This window comes from Microtus oregoni, unplaced genomic scaffold, assembly GCF_018167655.1.
Source record: "Microtus oregoni isolate MIOR12 unplaced genomic scaffold, Mior012 000072F_ref0000427, whole genome shotgun sequence".
Taxonomy (NCBI): domain Eukaryota; kingdom Metazoa; phylum Chordata; class Mammalia; order Rodentia; family Cricetidae; genus Microtus; species Microtus oregoni.
Window position 1 is genome coordinate 7,386,097 of NW_024543979.1, and position 16,764 is coordinate 7,402,860.

The 16,764-nt window shown below is 44.6% G+C and overlaps 1 protein-coding gene across 13 annotated transcripts in view; it reads right to left on the reverse strand.

Moving 5' to 3' along the window:
* The window catches only part of Znf644 (zinc finger protein 644), a 65,783-nt gene extending 57,278 nt beyond the window's left edge, over positions 1-8,505 (reverse strand). For 7 of the 13 annotated variants that reach the window (XM_041641990.1, XM_041641995.1, XM_041641996.1 and 4 more), the window contains exon 1: positions 7,950-8,259. The gene's annotated coding sequence lies outside the window, so the exon portion shown is untranslated. The other 6 variants (XM_041641991.1, XM_041641987.1, XM_041641986.1 and 3 more) reach the window with 4 other exon arrangements.
* Positions 8,506-16,764: the final 8,259 nt, after the last annotated feature.

Below are 16,764 nucleotides of genomic sequence, written 5' to 3' on the forward strand. Positions count from 1 at the left end.
GAAAATGCAACACACCACATACTGCAGTGAAAAACATTTGTTCGTGATATTTTTTAAATAAAGTTTCAAAAGGTTAAAAAAAGACATAAAAAGTGATGCATGCAAACAACAAAATGTTTCTAAAAACGAAAGCAAATTCAGTTATCAAACTCAGCACCATAAACATGTCCAAGTTTACAAAGTGAGTTCCAAAAACTTAAATAACATATTACTTTGTGAATTCCTAAATCCAGTTTTTTTTATAAAGTCTTAACATTTAAGTCTTTTTTCAATGACTAATCTGCCCAATTGTGCACTTCACCTGTCCTACTGACCTAAGACAATCCTGCAGATACAACTGCTATCTCAAGACAGCATATCCCATATTAAACACTTATTTAAAACAAAAAACAGTATTTTTCACATGGAATACAAGTTTTTATTTATTAGCTCAAACACATTCATTATCTAAATGTTAATAAAATCTTTTCATGGCAATTTTTACAGAACATGCAAAACATATCCATTCTTCAAAACTAGTAATAATAAAGTGTAAGCTACATTATTTCTTTTCTATACACCTTTACAACTCTAAGTCCTTAGGTTTCACGGAAAAAGAAACTCTCCGATTTAACATTATACAAAAAGGCTTCCACTGCTTAGCAGTAATGCCTAACAGTGATGAAATTACTGGTTCCAACAGATAAAAATCATGATCAGCAAATACATTTCTCCGTTTCTTCTTTCTGTGGAGATGAGGGGCAGGGAGGAGGGTTGAGGCAGGCTCTCACACAGCCCAGGCTGACCTCATTAACCTTGTAGCCAGAAGATGACCTTCAACTCTCCCAAGTGCTAGCCAGCATTCCCACTGCAATTCTCAGTTGGTAAAGCCTCCCCTGTAGGTTTTAACCATTCAGAATCTTCCGGTAAGGTAATACTCTAGTTACTCATAGGTTAACAAATACCAGAATCTTTTAACTTAAAAGGTGGATGCTGAACTGTAAAAACAAGTATAATTTATTACTACCTCCACAATTACAGTACGACATCCTCAAATACCTCGTTAAGCAGCCTGAAAAACCTGAACATTAATCTAGAAGCTACTATTAAGTCTCCAAAAGGCATCTGTGTAAGGGGACAATCCCATACTTCTTGGCCATATGCATAAGAATACTATACTGAAAGCAGACAGTTGTTCTCTGTGGAGTCATTCAAATCTCTATATTCTAAAACTTCCAGATCCTAACACTAACCACTACACAGCTGCTATCAGTAAAATCCGAGGAGCTGCTCTCCAGTCTGGGCACAAATCACCATATCAACTCCCATCCCATCTGACTCCTCCAAACTCATGCAAGGGCAGAAACAGGCTCACTCGCTCCTCCCACCCCTGGAAAGAACATGTATGCCATCACCAAGTCCAGAAACAAAACTAACCGAGCACTGATACATCTGACAGGGAATCACTACAAAGCACCTTTTTCAGTGCAGAAACCGCTCTGCACTACTTCTTGAAAGACGGGGTTCCATTGTGTAGCTCAGTCAGCCTTGAACCCAGAGATCTGCCTGCCCATAGAGCAGTGCTCAAACTGGGGTGGGGGCTTAAAGACTGTATTTGTGTGTGTTCAGTGTATGCACAAGCACATGTGAGTGCAGTGCCCAGAGTCCAGAGGAGGGCACCTGAGTTACAGGCAGTTGTGAACCTGCTAGTGTGGGTGCTGGGAACTGAACCCAGGTCCTCTGGAAGAGCAGCAAGTGCTCTTAACCATCGTGCCACCTCCTCAGCCCCAAAAATGTTCGTTTTCATGATCTGGATTCTACCGAAAAGGATCTGTGTACATTATTTGGCACTGGATAGACTTGTGGTATTTCCATGTGTTTAAGCTTTGCCTAAATAAAACATTTAAAAACAAGTCACTATTAGCTAAATTTAAAATCCATTCCTCAGTTTCCAGTCTTCCTGACCAATCACCATATGCTGCAAATCAAACAATAATATCCCAACATGGGAAATCTCAGAAGGTACACAAAACTTCAGTATTTTCCCAGCATTTTTCTTACTATGCATAGTATTAATTTTCCTAAATATCAGCTCACTGTTCATAAAGTACTAACAGATTATGCACACACACTCCACCATATAGTTATCGGTCTGTGTTTCTACCTCTCTCAACCCAACCCCCAATTCCAATCCATCAGTTGGGTTCAATGTATAGCTGCTTCAATTTCCATCAATTTTTAAAGGAATATTCTTCTCACATGTTCCTTTTTCTCAAGCATTCTCTAGTTAAATACTTTCTCCAGCACCCTAAAAAGCACGTTCCCTACGTGCACTGTCCAATACAGTAACTGTGTCTACTCTGAACTCAAGTGTGCTTTATGTCTACAGTAGCACGGGATTTTACAGATTTGTTATAGATAGCAAATGTAAGCACTTGAGTTATATTCACACATTAAAATAGCATTTTGGATATGCTGAGCTGAACTATATTTAGATTTTTGACCTATTTCTTCTTTCAGTGTGGCTACAATTTTAAACTGAGCCTTGCAGCTCAACTCAAATGTCTGCTATGCAGCACTGACCTCTACAACCACTAGAAATAACAGACAAGTCAATTCTTCTGTGTCTCTCCTCTCTAGCATCAAGACACACCCGAGCTCAATGCAGATCTGTTCACTATAACGCTGTAACTCTGAGGTGCTTCCTTATATGTAAAAGGGGACATATGGCTCATTAGCATTACAAAACACACAATAGACAATTTAACTTTATATTAACTATAACTGTGTTATAGTACTAGGATCAAGTCAGAAATGATGATGCAAGCCTGTATTCCCAGCACTTGGGAGGTGGCAGGAAGATCAAGATCACCTTCAGCTATATAATGAATTAGGAGCCAGCACGGACTACATGAGACCCTGTCTCAAAAAAAAAAAAAAAAAAGGGATGGGGACTTTCCCTTACTTTTTATATTGCTGAAAACAACTCTTAAACATAAATAAACAGTATTTTATTCATGTCAACATACCTCCTTGTGTGAAATAAAAATTTCACCAGCCTATACAATTTTGTTTAAGAATTTGTGTTTGTGATGAGGAAAGAACAGAGTATCAAGGGGGAAGTTACCATTACATCAAACACATGCATGTGGGCATACAGGACGAAAGGAAAAAACAGGCAAAGGAAATGCTCCATATAGAGAAATTAAAAAGCCCCAATGAAAAGATCCCAATTCCTGGGATCAGACGGGGTGTATCTGCACATGTATATGGAGCCTGAGGTCAGCATCTCTCACTGAACCTGAGCTCCAGGGTTATAAATCTTTACCAGCCCAGGACTGGGGTTGACTAGTGGGCTCATGCCTCGGCTGGCTTTACATGCATACTGACAGTCTAACTTGGGGTCCCCACGCTTGCACGGCAGGCACCAACTGAGCCATCTGTCTAGCTCCCCTCACTGTTACCTAGGATATATATATTACACTCAAGCACACAGAACCAATCCACCTTCTCTCCTCTCAAGACCGCAGTGAACCAGGCCGTCAGCACTGAGAAGCACTTCTCCCAAGTACATCTGCTCACCCACTTCCAGGAACAACAATGGAGCACAGTGAACGGCACACTTCTGTGCCTGCTCCAACATTCTTTAACTCTCAGTTTTAGATAAAGCCTAAGACGGGGCACTTACACAGAAACAATTCTAAAGCCAGCACAGGAGAAAAGCTGATTTACTGTCGGAAGACTAAACCATGACAATAACCACTGTTTATTGGGCACCATTTACTCAGAATTACGGTCCAGAGAGCTAACTTGATGTGAATTCTAGACTTCTAAGAGGGCACTGCTATTATATCCACTCAGTGCACACTGCTAAATCTAAACATTACCAGTGTCACCTGAGAGCTCCCGTTTCTCAGCTTTGCCCTTTCCTGCCTCCACTGTGGTTCGTATGCGTGCTGACACGCACACTCTCTACCTGTTGGTATTAGCAAGTGAAATCATGTCCAACTCCAGCAAGGCTTTCCTCTACCTTCATACCATTTGCAAACAAATTCGGAATCGCCCTCCTCCTCTCCAGTGAACGGTGATCTAAAGGTGCCAATTATAGCTAACATGGTCAGGAAACGGGTAAAATGCATCAATGTACACATTTGCGATAAACTCTGGAAGAAGATTAAGACAGTAACCTTTAAAAAAGTAAAGCAACTGAGCCAGGACTGGTATTGTAGGCCTTTAATCCCAGCACTTGGGAGGCAGATGGATCTCTGTGAGTTCTAGACCAGTCTGGTATACACAACGAATTCCAGGACAACTAATGCAAGAGGGAGAGACAAGAAAAACAAAAAACAAAAAGCCCACAAAAATGTAAAAATTCAGTAACTGACAGAATAGAGGACGCCATGTTTGGCAAACGGTGCTTTAATTGCAAAATTCACCCACCTTGGTCTCCTTATCACTGCACATTATGGATATGTATGTGTTGAGACACACACAATACATAAAACCTGTATGCACCATTCCAATCAACTTCGGTTCTACCACAACCTGCACGAAGAGAACTGAATTTCATGGAATAAATCACTTATCTGCACTGTTATTCACAAAGCCACAGACCAAGAATCCTAAACGATTCCCTACTGACAGGAGTCAAAGATTAGCACAAAGGTGATTTCTCAAGACAAACTCATCCAGCCTCCCTCCCCAACCTCAGCTACGTCCTTCTTTTTCCTCTTGAAATCTCCGTATTCCTCCTCCTGGAGAGAGCAGCGGTCACCTCACCGGAGTGCTGTTTTTCTTGTTAACACCTCTCATCTGGAGGATTTTGGAGGGTGGAGGGGCTGAGGGTCTGAAACCCAGGTGGCCTCAACTTCACCATCCTTCCTCAGCTACAGCAACAAGAGGACTTCAAGTGTGGCTTCCAAGCCTGGCAAGTCTCTAATCTTGGAGATCTTCAATTAAAAAACACAGACGTATACAACCCCATAATCACGCAAGAGTCAGGTTAAGTTCAAGCAAGAAGCAACCCCACAGGTCAGCTTTGGAGGGCTGAGAAAAATCTAAGGAGCAGAGAAATTGAGACCTTAAAAGACAAGAAAACACCCTTTCACGTGGACTTATTCCTAATGGAAGACTCAACTGAACATGGTGGCATTCCACCCACGGTCTGGGAGAGGGAAGGAGACTGCAGCCCACCAGCAGGGTGAGCTACTGCTGGAAGCAGTCATTTAAACCCCAAACTGAAAGGCCTAAGTGGAGCTATTAAAAGAAGCTATCTCCTTCTACTTAGCCCTAATCGAAACAGCACTTTCAGGACAACACCTCATATGTTTACAATTTCCCATGTACCAAACACATCTCTACACCAGATAAACGCAGAAAAACATGAAGACCTATGAATATCCAAATTATGACATCCACCATTCACTCCAATGTTTGATTTTACAAAGACACCAATTTAATTTTTTTTCTTTTTAATTTTCTATAAGGACTGCTAAAAACTCTGTGCTCTGCAGATTCGGACTGACAACTCGACAAGCCGATTTCTACAAGTACTACGGCCGAGTCCTCGTGTGCTCAGACTAGGAGCACTGGTCCTCCCAGAGTCACATGGCAACAAAAGTCCAAAGCACTGATCCGCACAGCCAGCAGAGCCTTTGGCATGGCAGACACACCACCATTTTCTCTGCTTTCCTTCACTCCTTCTGCTACCCATTAGTCTTTAACTCCAACGCTCTCCTAGAACTTGAACAAACCAAAACCCTGGAAAGCATTCAAGATGCGCAAGTGACACTCACTCTACAGTCACAGCTCCCAGTGCTGACCCTAATTACCACAAGACCACGTGTGATTACATCTGCTCAGTGTTCAACGCTCTGAGGGGGAAGGGTCATTTAAAAAGCACTTGATATGACCCCTAAGAGGCTTCTGCCAATTTCAACTGTTTCTGCGCAGCTGACAAACTCGGATGGCTGCAGCACTTGTTGCATCCCCAGACCTGTGCTAGCAGTAGCTGGTCTGAAAAGATCATTCTGAATAGCAGCCTAAGAGGCTGTTTACCCAACCAAACAACTTTACAAAATGAAGGGCACTAGGATGGTTTCCAGCACCTATTTCATTTCTTGGCAATTTCTAGCAATAATGGCAGTTATCTCCAACTTTCCAAGATTTATCAAGCACGTGGTTTTGGTTTTTTGTTTTGTTTTATAATTTTTACATTTCTGGGTCAAGTCTGCTTTGAAAAAAGTCATATATTTTGACTTTGGAAATTACTTAACAGTACATTTATTGTCACAGGTGATCTCACTAATGGCACTACTTAACCAGGCCTCCCAAGTAATAGCCTTTGTTTTTAGAACCACTAGCAGTGGCTAACAACGAGGACTAGGATAGGAGCTGAAGACCATCTTCTTACAGCACGCACGCATACTCAGTACACTGCTAAGAGGACGAGAAAGGGTAGCAGCTCTCTTACAGTTCCTCCTCTGATCCAGGAATACAGCTGATGTTAGCTGCTCTCTAGGAGAAAGAAACTAAGGAAGGGAAAATACATAACTGCAAAGAAACAAGGAAAAACCAAAGTTTTAAGTAATGTTGAAAAGTTCAGATTTAAATGATCTAAATGTGTTTGAACATTCCTTCAGGTAATCACATCAACAGCAAACACGAGGCACCAGCTCTTTTGAGATTCACATCATTTCTTCCAACACAATGCATGACGTAAAAAACTTACAGCCATACTTTTAGCAGTAATATACAAACCACTGCATTAGTACCAGTCAGGCACCCATGTTTCACTAATCTAAATGTCTACGCTGAGTTATAACTTCATTATAGCAGCTCAGCTTCTTTCTTACCAAGCCTACCGGAAATACAGTATAAGTGATATAAATTCTCTGGGCACAGACACATGGCACTGACGCACATGGGGAACTTTCGTTGTTTAGGTTCTGAAATGCTTTCCAAAAACTAACTAAACTACCTACGACACTTTTAAGACAAATCCAGTACATCCCCCCACCACCCCCATGCAGTAAGCTTGGCATCCATCAGTACTTGCCCGTACAGAAGACGGTGTTATGGAAATTAACTTGTACACAGAACAAGACCATCATTTCGGGGCCCCCAGCTGTGAGTATCCCCTCATTGAGTTTATCACATAAAATTTGAAATCTACCATAAAAGTTTTATAACAACTATATTTAAGTCAGTATTACTTCAACAGTTGAAGAAAACTTTTCCACTAATGTCGCTAAACCATGGATGGATCCCGACACGAGAGTCGTCTGTGGCAGTCTCGAGACAAGAAACCACCTAAGTTTCCAATCCCGGGGAAGGGTCTGGGACAACTCATCTTCATGTTTTCGGGAGAGGTGGATGGAGCACACCTGCTTTCCTCGGGCAGAGATTAAGCTCCCAGGGACACAAAGGCCAGGGAATCAGACCTGGAGAGGCAAAAAGCTTTAGCTAGATACCCACCAATCATCTCCTGGCAACCCAAACACTTCGTGTGATTTTTTTTTTTTTTTACCTCTTGGAGTTACTTCCCAGGCACTTAGCGGCACAAGATGTTGCGGACCAGTGGGAAAAAGGGGAGGGCTATGTGGTCTGGTCCCAAAGTCAGGGGAGGGGTGTGGACAGTTAACGCCAGAGCCGGAGCTCCACAGCCCGGACGCAGCAGCCCCGCACCGAGCTAGCTCCGGCTGAGGCGCTCTCGGCCCGCCCCCGTTACTCGAGGCATTACAATGGCGACCGCCAGGCTCCCCCCACGGGGCCTCACCGATCTCGGCCCCCTTCCCCCTACCGCTCACTGGCTGCTCCGCTGCATGTGACTAAACAAAACCCCCCAAGTCCAGAGCCCGGCTCAGCCCCTTTGTGTCCGCCACCGGATCCTCCGCCGCCCGAGCGGAAAGGACCCCCCCCCCCACCCGCCCGCCGCCGAATCCCGCCCCGCGGCGGCCGCCGCCGCTCACCTAAGGTTCCGCGGCCCCCCGCGGCCGCCGCCTCCCGGACCCCGCGGCCCGGGCTCCTTGTGCAGCAGCAACTCCGCCTCCTCGGCCGCCGCCGCCATCTTAGCCTGTGCGGCAAAACGCGTCCTTTTGGATGGTTGGGAGCCAGCCTAGGGCGTAGCTCCCCGGGCCCGAGCGCCGCGGGCCGGGTCCCCCCACAACTTCTTCCGCCACCCTCGGTCCCGCCACCGCCTGAGCCCGGACGCCCGACACCAGGCCGGGAGGGGAGGGGAGGGGGGGCTCGGCTGAACCCGACCAGAGAAGACCCCCCGAAACTCACAGTTTGGTGCCGTGTGCGTCAAACCGGGGCGACGTTGGGAGCGCGCGGCGTCCCCGCGTCACACGCCGCTCTGTACGCTGCTACTCGGCTCCAACGGCCCCCCCTCCGCTCCCCGCTTTTCGCCTCCGGCCTCGGTTCCCACGGCGCAGGCGCGCGTCTTTCCCGCCTCTGCCTGGCCGCGGGCCGCCGGGGGAGGCCGGCGAGGAGCACCCGGGCGGTCGGGGCTGCGGGGTAGGGGAGGGTGGGGGGCGGCAGGAACAGTGCACCGCTGTTCTCGGGTGCCAAAGAAACCAAACAAGGTCACCTCCCCCAGCGGTGACCTAATCACTCCCAAGGAGGTTCCCGCCCCAAAGTAGGCATGCTCCAAATATGGTGGCGACCAAACTCTGCAAGACCCAAGGACTAGGCATGCCTGGGCCCTTTAAGGTGGAACAGGCCCGTCTTTGGTTCCTACAATCACTAGTTGGCCAAGATTCCGTTTCTCTTCTTATCTATTGAAGGAACCAGCTAAAGAACGCAACACATGCCAGCTCTGACCGTGAAGCCCTGGCAAGGAGAGGTTTTAAACGGCGCCACTCGGAAGATGCCTGGTGGGCAGGCGTCAGGTGTAGCCACTCAACTTTACCTAGTCAAAACACCCTAAAAGAAGCCGAGGATTGGGGCGACTTGGACGCTGCAGAGATAGTTTCTGCCTTGTGAAGCATGCCTGGATTGTTCAAATTGGAGTCACACAAAGAAACATCTGATATGCTGGTTACCTCTTCAGATAATCAATAGATTCCCCAGAGGGTCTTCCAAATCTCCCTTTTAACAAGCATTCAGCCATAGGCTTCTGGGGGAAGCAGAGCACTAATTAGACTTTGCTTCTGAACTGAGCCAACAAGTCCCTAACCTGTTGAAGGTGAGCTAACCGTCCTAGGGCAATCTATTAGGCCTGCCGTACTAAGTGCTTTGGTTTCTCTGAACTGTTTCCTTGTGGAAAAACTTGAAAAGTTTTCATTAGTTAAGCAATAATCATGAACTGTGCACCTCCAAGCTTCAAGATATGATTGACGTTCAGAGGAATATTCTGTAATTGCATTCATTTGGCAGGAATGAGAGTCTAGTGGTATATTATCTGTGTTTTAATAAAGTTTGCCTGAAGATCAGAGGGCAAAGCAGCCACACTAGCTAGTCACATAGGCCAGGGAGAGGTGGCACACACCTTTAATCTTAGGGTTCAGGAGATAGAGGCAGAAGGAGCTCTGTGAGTTCAAGGCTATCCTGGGCTGCACAAAATCGATCCAGAAACAGGTCCAGGTGGTGGTGGCTCACACCTTTAATCCCAGTGTTTGGAGGTGGGGGGGGGAGGTCACACACCTTTAATCCCAGCACTAGGGAGTGGAAACAGGAGCGGTATTGCTGGGCAGAGAGAGGAATATAAAGGGGAAGAGACAGGAACTCAGTGGAATCTGAGGATTTGTGGAGACAGGACCTTGCCCCTTCGGTTTGAAGATATCGTAGAGGTGAACGGACTCTCTAATGACTGGCTTCTTTACTTTTCTGATCTTCAGGTTGAACCCCAATATATGTCCCTGGGTTTTTATTACTCATGCAAGATGAGAGTATCTTTCCCAAAAAAAATGGTACCTTCAGCAGCAGCAAACATATTTCAAATAACAGATATTTTACTGTCCACACTAATTGTTTCACTAGCTAATGACGCCAACACTTGGATGCTTGCCGTGTGTGCATCAGGCATTATTCTAACCTGTTCAAGTCAACTACAACCTCAAGGGGCGAAGAGAGATTAGACTGGCTTCTTAAAGTCATGTGACTTTTGGGCCGTTTCAAAACTGGCTTTCCCGTACATGAATGGATAATCAGAATATAAATGTGCATATATTTTCAGTCAACTGGTTAGGGTGAAACACTTTAAAGATTTACTTATTTTTATCTCATGAATGTGGATCGTGATTTTTGTCTGCATCTATGGCCGTGGGCCATGCATCATGCCTGGTGTCCAGGAGGCCTAATGAGGGCAAAGAGGAGCCACTAACACAAGCTACAGATGGTTATAAGTGGCCATATGGAAGATGGGACCTAAGCCTGGGTTCTCTACGACACTATCAAGTGCTTTTAACCAAGAGCCATCTCTCTAGTCCCAAGTGATTTACTTTAGATTAGATCCATTAACCTGCAAAATTCAAAGGCCCATTGACTGGAACTAAGCTTTTTATACATGAGTCTTCAGGGCACATTTCAGATATATCTATATATAGATAGATAGAGATATATGTGGAGAGCGCCTATAAATACATTCCCTATATCTTAACAGCTATATATCTTTAAGTTCTATATAAACATTCACATTATATAAACAGTGTTGAATATATGAGTTTCTATAGTTCAACAAAAGTTGACTCTTAAAATACCAACTCTCAATTTATTAGGGATTGGGGGTGAAACAATAAGGATTTTAAAATTACAAACAAAACCTCATGAGAGCCAGGCATGATGGTGAACACCTTTAATCGTATCACCCAGGAAGCAGAGGCAAACATAAGAGCCAGGCATAATGGTGAACACCTTTAATCCAAACACCCAGGAAGCAGAGGCAGATGAATCTTTTAATTCAATACCAGCCTAATCTATAAAGAAAGTTCCAGCCGGGCAGTGGTGGCGCATGTCTTTAATCCCAGCACTCGGGAGGCAGAGGCAGGCGGATCTCTGTGAGTTCGAGACCAGCCTGGTCTACAAAGCTAGTTCCAGGACAGGCTCCAAAGCCACAGAGAAACCCTGTCTCAAAAAACCAAAAAAAAAAAAAAAAAAAAAAAGAAAGAAAGTTCCAGGACAGCCAGGACTACACAGAGAAGTTCTGCCAAGAAAAATAATAAATGAATTAATAACCTCATGAAACACAGTAGAAAATAGATTCAGTATGCAGATATTATATTGATTATTAATTCTATTAATTTTACTAATATTATAGTATAATGAATGTATTAATTATATTAATATTATATATAGTTGGGTGGTGGTGGCACATGCCTTTAATCCCAGCACTCAGGAGGCAGAGACAGGTGTATCACTGTGAGTTTGAGGCCAGCCTGGTTTACAGATTGAGTTCCAGGACAGTCTCCAGAGCCACAAAGAAACTCAGTCTCGAAAACAACAACTATATATGTATTCTAAAATTTAACCTGAGCTGGAGTTGGAAAGAGCACAAGCTGTGCAAGGTGCAAACGTGAAGACTGGATGGAGTTCAGATCCCAGAGCACATGGAGAAGCTGAAGAGATGTGACATCCATAACCCCAGCCCGCAAGAGGCCAAGACAGGGGACCCCTAGGCTCCAGGTTCAGCAAGAGACACTGCTGAAAATGAGGTAGAAAGCAACGGAGGAGACAGCAGCACCAACGTCAGGTCTCCACAGGCATGCGCATGTGCAGATGCGCACCTCACACACGTGCAATCACTCAGACACCGCGGAGAAAAGAAATATATCCACTGTTCTACTCCGTGAGATTATAGGAGCCTGCCAAGAAAGAAAACAGTGGACCATGCAAACTTAATGTCAGAAATTTAAGGACTGTGTAGAGAAGCACATGTTAGCTTTGAATCCCTTAATGTACCTTAGAAAAACAACTTAAGTCAGTCTTCCTCCACGGCTCTCCGGCCCCACTGCCGGATCAGAGAAAGGCAGAAACATGGTGGGATGTCACATGAGGGAAAACCACCTTACCTCATCACAGCCAGAAAGCAGACAGAATGAAAACACTGGTGGTCAAGATATACTCTTCTAAGACACACCTCAGTGCCTATCAATAACACCTTCAAATCGTGAATCCACCAATGGGCTGACCCACTGATGGAATTAATCCTCATAATCCAGCCACGTCCCAAAGGCCTCCCCATTGTCGAGCAAGCCTCTGATACCTGAGCAGTCGAGGGACAGTTCAGTTCCCAAGAGTAGCAAAGCACAAGAAAGTAAACGAAAGGACACAGAAATAAGACAGAGAGACAGTAGCTCCAGAGGGGCAAAGGAGCCCTGGTAGCATGGCTTCCTGTTATGACCAACAGTCCCAAATGTCAGGGTCTAACTATAGCAACCTTCATGTTTTCCTCATGTCACACTCCACTGCAGTCTGTCGGGAGAACAGGGCAGGCCTCGGAGTAATTGTTCAGGGAACTGCAGTCTCTGCAGCAGACACTGGCAGGAAACACGTCTAGGCATGTGGTCAGACTAGAGAATGTGGTTTATTGTATGCCATGGAGGTGAGACTTCTGGGGAACTAGAGACTCCTCTACTTTCCCCATTGTTGGTGACTCTAGTAAGTGCCCTGTGAATGACTCTCTCCAGGGCAGTGGTTTTGGTAACAAGTAAATAAACGGGGGGGGGGGGGGGGGACGGATGGACTGGGACCACCAATTATAGAAAGTTGATGTGCTGGCTTGAATAAAAAAAGTCCCTATAAGCACATAAATTTAAATGTTTGGCCATCAGAAAGTGGCAGTACTTGAGAAGGATTAGGAGGTATGGCCTTGTTGAAGTAGGTATGGCTTTGTTGGAGGAAGTGGATCGCTGGATGTGGGCTTTGGGGTTTCAAAAGCCAAAGCCAGCTGCAGTGTCTCTCACTTCCTGTTGCCTGTGAATCTGGATGTAGACTCTCAGCTCCTTCTCCAGCACCATGTCTACCTGTTTGCTGCCATGCTTCCTGCCATGATGACAAAGGACCAATCTTCTGAAACTGTAAGCCAGCCCCAATTAAATGTTTTCTTTTGTAAGAGTTACCATGATCGTGTGTCCCTTCACAGCAGAACACTGCCTAAGACAGTTGATGAGATCAAGCTGTTGACTCACACAACTGAGACTCAGCTACAAAGTTATAGGTAAATACTTCTGCCCAGAGATTCTCCGCAGCTAACCAGCCAGCACTCTCCTGGTAAAAAGCTGCCTTCGGTACACTTTCATCAAATTTCCACACACACAAAGCTTGACATACTCCTTGGTTATTCCTTTTTTTTCCAGTCAAAGATTCCAACTACTCTGTAATATTTTCTTGACATCCATAAAGGAAAGAAGGCATCTGTAATTTCAGCTATTCCATCTGCTTTATTTATAAAGAGAAAGAATGTAAAAGAGTAAGCCAGTGAATTAGATCACATGTACTGATTTTTCTTGTAATCAAAAATGGGGAGATACCATAGAACAAATACATTCACTCCTTTAACCCCACAACAATAACCTGAGGTTGGCGGTGTAAATATAGATGAACTTAAATCCCTTCCAAAGGAACACGAACTCTCCAAACATCATTTATACTTATTTCTTTATTTATATTTGACACAGGGTCTTTATAAGTCCAGACTGGCCTCAAAATCCCTTTGCAGTCAAGGATGACCTCACAGTTCAGACCCTCCTGCCTCACCGTCCTAAGGGCTGGAATCATTTCATTACTACCACATCCTGCTTAGACAGTGCTGGGAATTGAACCGAGGCTTTGTGCATGCCAGGCTAGCACTCAATAAGCTGACCTATATTTCCAGGCCTCTACCAAATATCATTAAGTTAAAATTCTATAACCATGTTGAAAGAAAGAGTGATAGTTGTAACCTTTTGTCCTCATTAGAGTGACTATTACTGTAATAAAACATCACAACCAAAGCAACTTGGGGAGGAGAGGGTTTATTTGGCTTGTACTTCCTTATCTCAGTCCATCAGTACAGAAACCCAAACTGGGCAGAAATGCAGAGGCAAGAGCTGATGCAGAGGGGTGCTGCCTACTGGCTTACACTCCCAGGCTCGCTCATCCTGCTTGCTATAGAACCAAAACTCACCAGCCCTGGCCAGACACCACCCACAATGGACTGGGCCCTCCGCAGTCTCCAATTAAGAAAATGTTCTGCAGTCTTGCCCACATCGTGACTTTACAGAGGCATTTTCTTAATGAAGTTTCATCCTCTCGGATGACTTTGGCTGTATCACGTTGACATAAAACTAGTTAGCACAACCTATCCCTTGTCAGCTTGACACACAAATACATCACTGTTAAGCCACCACCTTTCTTCTTCATCCCGATAGTCACTCATTAATAAAGATATAATAGACATGACGATATAAAACACTTACAAACTTAAAAAGTCCCATGGTCTTTAAAAAATCAAACACTTAAAAATTCAGTCTCTTTTAAAAACCCAAAGTCTTTTAAAATATAATGTCTCTCAACTGTGGGTTCCTATAAAATAAAAAGTAAATTAAATATTTTCTTACTTCAAGATGGAAGAATCAGGGCACAGTTACAATTAAATCAAAGCGAACCCAAGCTCCAAATGTGTAAATAACACGACACCCTGTGTCTGGGACTCATGATTTTGGGGGGCTGTCCTTAGTTTGGGTCACTTCTCTGGCTCTGCAGTACACTTGTCTTCTAGGCCCAGCACAGCTGCTGTCCTGGTGGCGACTCCAGAATGCTAGATCCCTTCTTACAACTGGGCATACTTTCACCAAAAGCCTCTGCTAGGGTTTCCTTAGGACCCTCAGCCCTGCTACACAGCACGAGGCTTCCACTGCTCCCATGACCCCTTCGTGCCTTTAAGACCAGCACCACCTGAGCGACTCTGACTCTACCAAGTTTGGCTGAGCTGTGGCCACCTCTGGAGCACAGCTTCTGCATAGCCTTGGAAGAAACTCTTCCCAGAAGATTTCACCTCAGTGATGCTGATCTCTTAGCTCCAGCTCCAGCTGAGCAGCCGTCTATTGTCCCAGGAATTCAAAGGCTTTACCTCAGTGGTTCTGGTCTCTTGTAATCACAGCTGATTCTTCAGCCTGAGCTAACCAGAGCCACAAATTCCTCACTCAAAATAACAAGTGGTCCTGGTAGCTTAAACTTCCCTCCGAAATGTCACAAGCTAGGGGCCTCCATCATCTGCACTGCTCTCTGCACTCTTAACTTTCAAGCTCCCACTGAAGAGCCAACTACACTCCCAATACTCAAGGGCTTTTCTGGCCCAAAGTTCTAAAGTCCTTCCACAACCCTCCCGAAACCATGGTCAGGTCTGCCAATCAATAACCCACTTCTGGTGCCAAAATCTGTATTAGTTAGGGTTCTCTAGAATAACAGAACTTGTAGAATGAATATCTATCTATCTAATTTATTATCATTTATCTTTTATATATTTACTTATATATTTGTGATATATTATATGTTATATATTAATTACACGTACTTATTAAAATGACCTACAAGCTGTGGTCCAGCTAACCCAACAATGGCTGCCTATGAACGAAGGTTCAAGAATCCAATAGCTGTCCAGCCCATGAGGCTGGGTGCCTCATGTACGCTGGAATCCCAAAGAAGCAGGCTCTAATGCCAGCGAAGGAATGAACCTGCCAGCAAGAGCAATAACAAGCAGGCAAAGATCAAAAGCTTCCTTCTTCCGTGCCCTTTATACAGGCTCTCAGAAGCAGGTGTGGCCCAGCTTAGAGATGCGTATTAGTGCCTCAAAAGATCTGGATTAGAGGTGTGTCTTCCCACCTCAATGTTCCAGATTAGAAGTAGATCTTCTACTTCAAATGATTTTAATTGAGCAAAATTTCCTCTTGTGTGTGCAACTGTTTTGGAGTTCTAATTAATTCCAGATGTGGTCAAGTTGAAAACCACAATAGCCATCACATCTTTGAAGAATAAATTTAGTAACTGTAGTCAGAAATAGAAAAATAGGTCTAACATGCTATTGTGATTTTTTTCACATCCATGTCTCTTTTTATTTCAGAATGATAAATTTATCTTACAAAATATCAGATATCTTTCTGGTTGCCTCTTTAGCTTTACAGCATGGTCTACATGCAGCTAATAGTGGATTCCCATTTCACCCACTCCTTTGTCTAGTGCTCAGTGCCTATAAAGATGCACACCTCTCTGCCCTCCAACACTAGGGAAGAATAGATCAAAAGCCTTATGCTTAAAGACTAGGTCAGCTTGCCATGTATAGCTAATGTCTCACCTGTCACTACAGTTTGGATCCGGAATGTTTTGCAAAGTCTCATGTGTTGGAGGCTTAGTCAAATTTAGTGATGTTTAGAACCGGTCCAAACGGCACAAATGACACTTGGTGAGACCTCTTCCCAGTCTTAGGGCTGTGTCCTTAAACGTCATAGTGGAGTTATTGACTGTCCTCCTCTTCTCTTGGCTCCCCAGGCATAGAGTGAGCGCTTCATCTCTCAACATGCTCCACACAACCCACAGCGGCAGAACCAACCCATGAAACTGTGAGCAAAAATAAGTGTCTTGCCGTGTGGTAGCACACCAGAGCTTCTTACTCCTAAGTTAGTGTCTATCCATCAGCCTTCCCCCATGGCTTCTTTCCTTCCTTCTCTATCTCAGATAACCACCGTGACCACCATTCAGTGGCATCTGCTCACTTATAGTGCCCGTATCAGCAAGAATGTGCAATGTGTGTCTTTCTGAGCCTGGCTGGAATGTGGGGTGCAGAAGTGTGCATCACGTGTCTGTCTGAGC